Source organism: Cryptomeria japonica, chromosome 3 (assembly GCF_030272615.1).
Source record: "Cryptomeria japonica chromosome 3, Sugi_1.0, whole genome shotgun sequence".
In the NCBI taxonomy this organism is placed as follows: Eukaryota; Viridiplantae; Streptophyta; class Pinopsida; order Cupressales; family Cupressaceae; genus Cryptomeria; species Cryptomeria japonica.
The window spans coordinates 79,263,744-79,276,954 of record NC_081407.1 but is presented as its reverse complement, the minus strand read 5'-3'; positions in this window follow the sequence as shown (position 1 = coordinate 79,276,954).

The window sequence follows — 13,211 nt, the reverse complement described above, 5'->3', positions numbered from 1 at the left end:
AAGTCTTTATATTATCCCATGAATTTATTCATTTTCTTAGAACTTAACCCACTTTAGATTTCATTGAGGTCATTATATTTAATTTCTTCTAAGAAACCTTGATTTAGTGGATTTTAAATTAATTTAATATTTAAATGAAAATGACCAATCTTATGAAATAAGAATAAATATTTTATTACGTCTAGATAATATATTGGTTGATGTCATAAGATAAAAGCCACTTTTATCTATTGTGATGATGAAATAAAAGAAGCTATAGAGGCTACATTTTAATGATTGTATCTTAATAAATTCTCTTAAAATCCAAGTAAACACAACCATTCTTATGAATCCAGGTTAAGCATTTTATTCCATATAGATAATATCTTAATGGGGTTGGTATTATGGATATGTTGCATTAGTTTTGTCATTGATGTCAACACTTATCAACACTTATCCTTCTGGAGATCTTTGGTTATGTTCACCAGCAAGTTCAGTGACTTATGCACAGTCACCGGTATTTGGTTCACCAATAGGTTATATTGTTCACTGGTACTAAGGATGACTTGTTATCATTTGGAGATCACTTGGTTATATCTAAGACATGGTTTGGACACTTGGTTTTGATTATTTGGCTATTGGTCTAACTGGGTTGACATATTTGTTGTTACCGGCAAATTGGTCTAGGTTATGGACCGACATACGCTATCTATTCTAGATCAGTACAACACGTTCTACACATTTGGTCTTAGGTTTTGGTATATATGTAAGATATCATTTGTGAGATTATATAATGGTATGTAATATGGTATGGTAAGATTGTGATATTCGGTATATGCAAATATAAGCAGAGCTACTCACGTAGATATCATTTAAAGATTCAAGGAAGGTTTGTTGGAGACAATCAGACCTTAACCGGTACTGAATCCAACATTGGAGATGCTACTTTGAGTAGTACATTATCATTGGATTTAATCATCCAATTGTAGTCAGTGAGACTCCCATTTTTGTGATTGAGCAGTGAGCTCTAGGCAGCTGGACTTTCTGCATGTGCAGACCCCATTTGTATACACATACTATCTCCAATAGTATCATCTGATTGTGGGTAAGGTTTCCCACCGTGGTTTTTTCCCTTACAGGGTTTCCATGTACAAATATCCATGTTATGTGTTGTGGATGTTGTTTCTCTTTCTATTTCATACATTAAGTTTCACTGGTATTGATATTAACTGTTAATCTGTTTACAAACATTAAGTTTGGTTTACCGGTATTAAGTATAAAGTTTGATTAAGTTATGTTTGGGTTGAAATCAAGAGACAACTGATTCACCCCCCCCTCTCTCAGTTGCCTCTAGGTCCTAACATTGGTATTAGAGCCAAATCCTCTTTTTGCAGAAGTTTAACAACTTGAGGAGATTCTATGGCAACTAACTATTTTAGGAAGGACAGTCCGAAACTTGATGGACCTAACTATGGTATATTGAAGATCAAAATGGAGACACATCTGAATTGCATTGGAAAAGACATATGGGATGTTACACAGAATGATTATGTTGGTCCTACACCAGGTCAACCTAATCCACCTACATTGGCTAAGGATCAAGAGAATGATTGCAAAGCAAGAGAAACACTTTTGAGCGCCTTGTCAGATCAACAAATCATGAGATTATCAGACCGGTCTACTGCTAAAGCTAGTATGGATAAATTGGAGAAATTGAATGAAGGTAATTCCACTGTCAAAATTGAAAAATTGGAATGCTTCTGGGTCAAGTATGGAAATTTGAAAATGGAAGAAGATGAAAGAATTTTTTCTTTTATGGAAAGGTTTAATGAAATTATTTTGGGAATACAATGTTGTAGAGGTTCCTTAAGTGAAGATGAAATTGTTTCTAAAGTGTTAAGAGCATTGCCACCATCATCAAAATTAAAGTAACGACTATTAATGAGCTAAGAACTATGCCTAATACATTAGCATCTAGAGATACCTTGGTTGGAAAACTTTCAACATTTGAGCTTGAGGAATTTGGTCCCGTTGCTATAATTAAGTCAGATTTAGCTTTCAAAGCATCATCATCTGCAACATCTTCATCATTAGCTGATAAAACAGATTGGAAAGCACTTTATGCAAGAGAACTTGAAGACATCAAGAGGGAAAATGAAGAACTTGAAGAACTTGAAGCACTATTTGCAAGGAAAATGCCTAAAGGTCCTATTGGAAGTAAGTATGAAGGTAAAGCACCCTTTAAATGTTTTAACTGCAATAAAATTGGTCATATGGCATCTAGATGTCCTGACAGACATGCAAGATTGAGAGAAGAAGCTAAAAGAACATATAAGCCTAACCCTGAATATCAGAGATACGGGTTTAAGAAGAATAGAGACAAATCATGTTACTATGCTGATGAAGGAGTTAGTGATAATTCTAATGAAGAACCATGAGACAATGGATGGGATTTTGTTACAATAACATAAGATCAACCGACACCTACTGTTCCACCGGTAGAGCAGGCCCTAGCAACTAAAATTGAAGAAAAGGATGAATGGATTATAGATTCTGAATGTTCACATCATATGACTGGTGGCAAAAGTAAATTCTTATCCTTTCAGAAATACAATGGAGGTCTAGTGAGATTTGGAGATGACAAAGCTTGTTTGATCAGACGAAAAGGCACTATATCTTTTGATGGTAAGCACAATACTAACAGTGTTTATTATGTTGAAGGTTTGAAGCATAATCTTTTGAGTGTTGGTCAATTAGTTGAAAAAGGATTTTAATTACAATTCAAGAATGGTACATGCAAAATCATGAATAAAACTAGTTTGGAAATTGCAACCGGTAATCAGAGTAGAGGTAATATCTTTCATTTGAATAACAATGAAAATACATGCTTGATTGCACATATTGATGAAAGTTGGTGTAGTCACATAAATTTGTCCACTTAATTAAATGAATATTTAGTATTTATTTGATTATTTAACCATCAATGAATAATTAATTAAATTAATATATTTAATAAATTCATCTTAACCCTCTTCTCCTATTAATTAAATAAATTATTCAATTTATTTGATTTAATTCACTTAACAAATTCAGACCATTAATTAAATAAATAAATCATATTTATTTATTTAAATATTCTCTCACATTTAAATAAATTAATATTTATTTAAATTCCCCCAAAATCCCACCTCTCACATTTAAATAAATTAACATTTATTTAAATCACCTTTATCCTCCACCCACTTGTATTTTCCTACAAATGCAAGTTGCACAACTATTTTAAATAAATTATTTATTTAAATCCTATTTATCCTCACCCACTTGAAACCTTTAATGGTTTCCCTTAAAGTCTTCAAACTTAATGACTTCCTTCTAGAGTCTTCTCAAGCCTTTAATGGTTTCCCTTAAAGTCTTCAAACTCAATGGCTTCCTTCTATAGTCTTCTTAAGCCTTTAATGGTTTTCCTTAAAGTCTTCAAACTTAATGGCTTCCCTTAAAGTATTCTTAAGACTTTAATGGTTTCCCTTAAAGTCTTCAAACTTAATGGCTTATTTCTAGAGTCTTCTTAAGCCTTTAATGGTTTCCCTCAAAGTCTTCAAGCATTTAAATGCTTTATCTTCCTTTTTCTCATGTAAATAAATTAAGATTTATTTAAATCCAAAATTCACATTCACATTTAAATAAATTAATATTTATTTAAATATCTATCCAAATGCAAATTACACCATTTAGTTGAAATAAATGATTTTATTTTAATTGAAAATCCCAAAATTCCTCCCACTTGCATTCTCCTACAAAACCCACTTGCAATCCCAACCCCCTTCTAGATTCTTCTAACTCCTTCTAATTAGCCTAATCCTATCCTAATCATTGCCACATTCCTAAATAAAAGGAAGCCACTTCTCAAAAACCTCCAAAGTCTTCAATAACCATTAAAGGCTTTATGTCTTCAAATGGTTAACCTCTAAAGTCTTCCAAACCATTAAAGGCTCTTACATAACCATTTATGGTTAACTCACCTTTTACCTTTGGTTAGAGACTTTCCTCTAACTTAACCATCCTTTTGACTCATGGGTCTCTTCAAAGCATTTATTTCTTTGACTAAGGTAACCATTTAACCCTTGCACATTCATTTATCCCTTGGATAAAAGGAATATCCATTAACCGAACCCTAACCCAACCCCCTAGGGTAACCATCATGTCCCCTCAAGCATTTAATACTCCTTATCTCTCCTCTCAAGCCTCCTCATGGTGACACTTGTCAACATGGGATTGGGTTGAAAGTCTCACATGGATTGAATATCTTTCAATCCTAACCCTTGTTAAGATTGCTCAATCTTAACCCTTCTCCTCAAGCAAAGGAGGAAGCATTAGAGTATTGTTGTTATACTGGTATTAGCATAGAGCTTTTTCATAGCATCACTATCTACACTTGCATAGCATTTGTTTATCATTTTCAACCATCTTGAATCTCCATATGGCATCCATGGCTAGTGCTAAAAGCTGAGAGCTACACTCATGTGGAACTTGGAGAGGAGAGGAACAAGGGAGGAACAATTATGAGCATCTTGATTAGCATTTGGAGGAGTATAGTTTATCTATTCTATATTTGTATGCTTTCTATTTCATGCTTAATATCTCTCTTGATATGCCTGTTTAGGATAATCTTTTGTTGCTAACACTAACATTTGTTTCTTGTGATCTTGTGTGTGTTGCCATCAAACAAATTTTCTAATCCTTTTTGCAGAGCATCGGTTGGTTATGGCATAAAAGACTCTATCATGTAAATTTTGATTGCATTGTAAAGATTAGTTCATCTAAGGCGGTAAGGGATTTACCTAAGATTATGAAACTTCATAATCCGGTATGTAAGGAATGTCGAATGGGAAAGTAAGTTAGAACAAACTAAGATTATGAAACCTCATAATCCGGTATGTAAGGAATGTCGAATGGGAAAGTAAGTTAGAACAACTTTCAAGAGTATTTATGAGAAAACCAATGATGCTCTTGATTTAATTCATACTGACTTATGTTGTCTGACAAGAACAATAAGTCTATCGGGAGATAGATACTTTATCCTAATCATCGATGATTGTTCTAGAATGTGTTGGGTTACTTTTCTCAGGGAGAAATCAAAAGCTTTTGGGAAATTAAAATTATTCAAAGCACTTGTAGAGAATGAAACCGGTAAGAAAATTAAATGTTTAAGATCAGATCAAGGAGGTGAATTTACATCTAAGGAGTTCAATACATTTTGTGAAGTGAATGGAATTAGAAGACAACTATCAACACCCGGGACACCTCAACAAAATGGAGTTGTGGAAAGGAAGAATATAACTATTCTAGATGCAGCTAGAAGCATGATATCATAAGCGAATCTACCTCATGTGCATTGGAGAGAAGCAGTGAATACAACGGTTTACACTTTCAACAGAGTTCACATCAAAGGTGAAACCGGTAAGACACCTTATGAATTTTGGTTTGGTAATATTCCTACTCTTAAGTACTTCAGAATATTTGGAAGCAAATGTTACATTAGGAGAGATGAGTATATTGGTAAATTTGATCCTAGAAGTGATGAAGGAATATTTCTTGGCTATTCATCTAAGAGCAAAGCATATAGATGTTTTAATAAAAGATTGCATAAAATCATTGAGAGTGCAAATGTGAAGATAGATGAACATTTTAGAAGAAATTCAAGGTCTATGGATTCTGAACCGGTAGTTGAGATAATCACAAATGAACCTATATAGAGTGCACTGGTACAGAATGTTGATCTAGTCACATCGACATCATCAGAGAATTCCATAGTGGCTGAAGAACAACAACAAGTGAACACACCCAAATATGTAAGATTGAATCACTCTGAAAGTCAGATAATTGGGAATAAATATCAAGGAGTTATGACTAGAGGAAGACTGACAAATGAAGAGGTATGTTTAATTCTCAAATTGAACTAGCATCTATCATTAAAGCATGTGAAGATAAACATTGGATTAAAGATATGTTAGATGAATTGGAACAAATTGAAAAGAACAATACATGGACATTGGTTCCCTGGCCAAAAAATAAAAATGTAATTGGAACTAAATGGGTATTCAGAAATAAACTTAATGAAGATGGTAAGGTAATCAGAAACAAAGAAAGATTAGTGTGTAAAGGATATTGACAGAAAGAGGGAATTGATTACAATGAAACCTTTGCACCGGTAGCTAGAATTGAGGCAGTCAGACTATTTCTTGCATTTGCAGCACACAAGAACTATAAAGTATATCAAATGGATGTTAAATGTGCATTTATGAATGGTGATCTTGAAGAGGAAGTTTACATTGAATAACTTGATGGATTCTCATTGACAAATGATAAAGATATGGTTTGCAGATTAAGGAAAGCTTTATATGGATTGAAGCAAGCTCCTAGAGCTTGGTATGCTAGATTGGACAAATATCTTATGAAGCTTGGTTACACTAAAGGTAATGCTGACAACAACTTATATTTCTAAGTGACTAATGAAGACATTTTGGTTATTGAAGTTTTTGTTGATGACATCATTTTTGGAGGAGAAGATGGATTGTGTAAAGACTTTTCTAACAAGATGCAGGAAGAATTTGAAATGTCTATGATTGGGGAGATAAAATTATTTTTAGGATTGCAGATTTCACAGACTGATAAAGGTATATTCTTATGTCAATCAAAGTACTTGAAGGAATTACTGAAGAAATTTGGTATGGAAAACTCTAAACCGGTAAGTACTCCTATGACTACAACTGATAAATTATCATTAAAGGATGATTCAACTCCTGTTAATCCGACTGGATACAAGTCTATGATTGGAGGTTTATTGTATTTGACACAAACAAGACCTGATATAATGAATGCAATATGTATTGTTTCAAGATTTCAAAGTAATCGTAGAGAAAATCATGAATCAACAGTGAAAAGGATTTTCCGATATTTACAAGGCACAACAAATCTTGGTTTATGGTATCCTAAAGATGAAAATTTTGATTTATGTGCATACACCGATGCTAATTGGGCAGGAGATGTAGGTGACAGAAAGAGCACCACCGGTGGGACATTCTTTCTTGGTAACAGATTGATTTCATGGTTGAGCAAGAAACAAAGTTGTACATCATTATCAACAACAGAATTAGAATATGTTGCAGCAACAACTAATTGTATTAAGGTATTATGGATTAAGAAAATGTGGACGAACATAAAGGTAAAATGCAAAGAACCTATAATCATCTATTGTGACAATTTAGCAACAATTGATATATCTAAGAATCTGATATTTGACTCTAAAACTAAACATGTTTATATCAAATACAATTTTTTGAAAGAGAATGTTGAAGCAAAAGAAGTGAGACTGGTTTATGTGAATACTAAAGAGCAGATTGTAGACATATTTACTAAGCCTTTGCCTAAGGAAAATTTTGAATGTCTCAGAGAGTAGCTTGGGGTCATACCCTCACCGGTAGAGACTTAGACAGTTGATGCTTGGCATCAAACCGACATAATTTATAGAGAAACTTTTTTTCCATCTTTGATGGAGGAGAGCTACTTCTCAGGGGGAGTAGTTGGTATTTGTAATTGGTTCTATGAATTGGTTGTATCTTGTATTTGTATTGCTTTGGCATTTGATGTCAAAGGGGGAGAGATATCTATGGAAAAACATTAAAACATTATCTTTTGGGCAGAGATTATTCATTGGGAGAAAGATTCATACTCTCTGCATTTGTATTTTAATTTCTGGTATTGATCTATTATGGAGATTGTTGGTTTTTGGTTTATTGGCATTTCTGCTTTGGCACTTAGATGGTTTTTCCATCTTGTGTTGCCATCAATGCCAAAGGGGGAGATTGTTGGTATTATGGATATGTTGCATTGGTTTTATCATTGATGTTAACACTTATCAACACTTATCCTTCTGGAGATCTTTGGTTATGTTCACCGGCAAGTTTAGTGACTTATGCACAGTCACTGGTATTTGGTTCACCAACAGGTTATATTGTTCACCGGCACTGAGGATGACTTGTTATCATATGGAGATCACTTGGTTATGTCTAAGACATGGTTTGGACACTTTGTTTTGATGATTTGGTTATTGGTCTAACCGGGTTGACATATTTGTTGTTACCAACAAATTGGTCTAGGTTATGGACCGGCATGCGCTATCTATTCCAGATCAGTATGACACGTTATGGAGATGATTTAATCAATTGATATTGTTGTTGAGCCGACATTATGCATCACATCTTGACTTGTTGTTATTGATTTTATTGTAATATTCTTAGTGAGCTGACCGACACATTTAGTCTTAGGTTTTGGTATATATGTAAGATCTCTTTTGTGAGATTATGTAATGGTATGTAATATGGTATGGTAAGGTTGTGATATTCGGTATATGCAAATATAAGCAGAGCTACTCACATAGACATCATTTAAAGATTCAAGGAAGGTTTGAAGGAGACAATTAGTGCTTAACTGGTACTGAATGTAGCATTGGAGATGCTCCTTTGAGCAGTACACTATCATTGGATTTAATCATCCAATTGTAGTCAGTGAGACTCCCATTTTTGTGATTGAGCAGTGAGCTCTAGGCATCTGGTCTTTCTGCATGTGCAGACCCCATTAGTAGTAGTATCATCTGATTGTGGGTAAGGTTTCCCACCGTGGTTTTTCCCCTTACAGGGTTTCCATGTACAAATCTTTGTGTTATGTGTTGTGGATGTGGTTTCTCTTTCTATTTCATACATTAAGTTTCACCGGTATTGATATTAACTATTAATTTGTTTACCGGCATTAAGTTTGGTTTACCAGTATTAAGTATCAAGTTTGATCAAGTTATGTTTGAGTTGAAATCAAGAAACAATTGATTCACCCCCGCCCCCTCCCCCCCTCTTAGTTGCCTCTGGGTCCTAACAAGTGGGTCCCCTAGGTAAAAGTCTCTTTAGTTTACCATGATTAGGGAATGGAATAATCCACATAGGCTACATTTGAAAGCATGTACCAAACAATATTCTTTATATCATCATTATTTTTATGAGCTCACAAGCGTACAAAAAAACACACATGATATTCAAAATGGAACAAAGATATCTAAATCCTTAACAATTATAAACTATCTCTTGCATTTAAAAAGGAAATATAACATTCTACCAAATTCTTTTGTAGTTAGCCTCTTTGCATTCTCAAATGGAAAGAAAATTCTTTATTCTATCATTTCATATTTTGTGTTCTTTTAATTAACTTGGGAAAATTTTAGTTTTTTAAAGAAGAGTTTTGAAAAGTTTTGTATAGTTAATTTTGATTATATGTAGCATGGTGAAATATGTAGAGAGTATAATTTTAATAAAGTTTATTAGTTTTGATTAAGATCAATTATTTTTGAAGGGACTATAAACTGACTACATAATAGATTTTGATAGCCTTCTAAAGCCCCAAACATCACCAAAGATATAACTGACCAACAATGAAACAACATACCTAAAAACAAGGTTTTGAAAGGGCTCGGAATCTTCAAACAAATGCAATTTAATGGTAGCCAAAATTCATTCAACAAACCCATAAATTAAGCCACTCAAGTTTGAAGGGAACTTGAAACCCAATTCAAAATAGGACATCTACATGATGCCAAACTCCAATTTAACAAATCATACACCCTTAAATTAAACATGTGACATTTAAACATTTTGGGAATATATTTCTTCCTTCTTTAAACTAAAACTAAGAGACCTCATTACAAACTGTTAGTTTAAAATGAGCAGAGAACAACATAAGATAAACAAAAAAATAGCAGAAAAGAAAATCAGATAATAAGAAAGCGAGACAAATTTATAGTGGTTCGAAAATTGCCTACATCCACTCTCAAAGCAGGGATCTATCACATTAACCGATATCGCTTCTACAATACATACATGACTGCACTCAATCATTTATATAGACATCTCAGATATGAAATGATAAGAGTCTTCTGGGGAAGACAAACAACAATGCGACTGTTGGGCTTCACATCCCAACAATCTCCCCCGTGAAGGCCAACTGGTACAACCATGCACAAAAAAAAATCCCCTGCTCTCTATTTTGTTTTTTTATAGAACCATGCCCATATAAGATTTTAACTTGGCTAAACTGTTCTCATGAAAACTTTGAATGAGCCTTCTCCAACTCAAACTAGAGTCAAAGAAATCTTCTCCTACTACTTCCTTGGTCAGAAATCCACAATCAAAAATAAATTCACCTTTTTGTCTCAGACTTTCAACAGATAACTCATCCAAAACATAAATGCCAGAATCATATTTGATCCTCAAATTAATCTGTTCCTGAATTCCAAAACTAAGACCACTTGTAGGACTGAAGTTACTTTCCTTTGACAAGTTGTTTTTCAACTCTTCCTCATTACGAGTGAGCAATACCTTGTTACCCTCCCTCGAGATGATCTCATCCAAAGAGAAATAAAACATAGTCATGGGACCTTCCATAAAAACATGCTCAGGTAACCCTATGAACAAATAATCCTGAATTACAAGAGGGTTGTCAATCTCAGACTCCCCCCTACAATCAAGATTCAAAACCTCCCCTGCTAGCACATCATTCTTCCCTTGTGGCCACATCAACGGCACCTTATGGTTTCTTCCAAATACAATATCATCCAAGATACCATTTTGCATGTAATTGTATGACAAAAGATACCGGTGCCCTTCCATGTCATCGTTGGCAACAAAACAACCTCTCACCAACTTTTGCTACCTTATTCTGTTGATTTTCTCCACCTTGGGATTATTTATCAGAAATGCAAACTTTTCATCAAAAGTGTTGTCCACATCCTCATTTTCTTTCAAAATACCATCTGCAAAAGAACATACTGACGAACACCTTGCACCTTGTCTTGAGTTCTTGTAATTTCGATCCCCATTGATTAGAATCTTCATGACATCTCCTGCTTCTCCGATAATAGTATCATTCTCCCTATTCTTAAAAAATAAAACGTTTTCTTGAGACAAGTCTTTAATTGTGACATCGGATTCAAAACGAGAATATATTCTCTCCAACTGATTAACATCGTTCATAACTGTTCTACTGCTAGATGAAAAGGGTTTTATAGGATACTACCCATCCATGGCCTCTGACCACTCCACATTAAGGTTGGTGAATCTGTTAGTGTTGCCATTTTTGGCATCGCAGTTTAATGGGCCCTATCGAATATAACCACTATATTCCCAGTCTTGGGAATCCCAGATGCCATTGCCTATGGGTGCGAATCCTTCCACGCAGCTACAAAAGTGAAGATTGTTGAAGTTGTAGGTTCCATAAGCACCACAAAGACCATATACGATGCATGCATCTACAGGCTGAGACCAAAACATGTTCCATTTACTGCGACTAATAAAAGTATTTATTTGCAGTCCTCCAAAATTGGTTAGGACGAAATATGAGAGATCAGTGATTTCAGGCGGCAATATATAACAGATATAAAAACCGCTTTTATAACCATACCCAACACCAACGGGCTCCATGCCAAATGCATTTTCTGTATTTCTTGCAGAAGTTTGTGCACTGCCTGCAGTCAATGCATTCCACTCTGCCTCTACTTCTGCAATCCACAACAATAAATCATCACTCTCTTTTTTGTTTTGAAATTCAATTTCCTCAAATACCATATTCTCAGCCTTTCCAAAGTCTTCTAGATCCTATGCAGCCTAAGCCATAGGCTCTCTCTCGCCTCCTTAAGCTCTATAATCCTCGCGCTTCTGGGATCTTCAATCTCTAGGCACCCTGAATCCTCTTGTGGATTCTTTCTACTAAAGAAATGATTTCCTATCAACAAGGCATGCATTTGTGTGAGGAAAGAGTCCTCTGTTAGGAGCTTCCCATCACTTTCCTCTTGCTGAAATACGGTCTCTTCAGAAAAAATCCCATTCTTTCTCAAAGTTATCTTTTTCAATATTCATGATGTGACACAAAACCATCAACTTCTGGTCCATACAAATCAATTTGTCGGTGAGTAGGAGATTCTCTTCCTTTAACCTCATAAATTTTTCTTTTTCATAATTGGTCTCAACTTCCTCAACTTCATCCTCACTCGCTTCAGCGTCCTCCTCTTTAGTATCATCTTCTTCAGTCGAATCAAGAAAATCTTCAAACAATGAATACTTCAAACCCTCTTCTTCTTCAGCTGAAGTCTCCTCCTTTTTCTAGCCATCCCACCAATGAACATGACGTTTTGTTTTAACTTTTACTTGCAAAATTTTACTCTCCACCGAGTCTAAATTTGCAAGAAATTCTTTGATGACTGAATCAGTGTACTCATCTTTTGGCTGCCTTTTAGCCTTCTCGAAAAACCAACAATTTCTTTTGATTTGGCCTCGCTTGCCACAATACCAACAACTAACTTCTCTAACTTTGAACTTCTACATCTTCTTGAGAATTTTCAGTCCTCTATCTATCTACCTTTCCATCTCTGCTCAGTCACTTCACCTAAGATTTGATACCAATTGTTAGTTTAAAATGAGCAGAGAAGAACATAAGATAAACACAAAAATAGCAGAAAATAAAATCAGACAATAAGAACGCGAGACAAATTTATAGTGGTTCGGCAGTTACCTACATCCACTCTCAAAGTAGGGATCTATCACATTAACTGATATCACTTGTACAGTAGATACATGATTGCACTCAATCATTTATATAGACATCTCATATATGAAATGAAGAGTCTTCTAGGGAAGACAAACAACCATGTGATTGTTGGGCTTCACATCCCAACACAAACTACATCAAGATGTGCACCATAGTAATCAAATTTCTAAGTCATCATATAAAAGTCACCAAGACACATTGCTATTGCTAGGAGGATGTACATCATTTATCCACCATATTGTTTTTAAACAAGGTGATATAAAGGAAAAATATATATAGAACTCACTTTCTAGTAAGTGGTTTTGAAGTGCTTGTAATTCTCTTGTAGTCTTCCAATGACACCTGCAACTGAGCCCATCAGGGTAGCGAATGATACAAAGAAGCACACAGTGTTCAACAAGTGTAGAATCACCCATTTATGCTCTATGGCTTGAATTTGTGTTGAACAATGTACATTTATATCAAAAAATATACCACGGGAAGAATGAATGAAAGAGCTCCCAAGATTACATCATTTAAGAAAGGAACGATCATGGACATCAGTGTTGTGAAAATAATAAAATAGGTCTTCAATAACAGGAGAAAGAGAG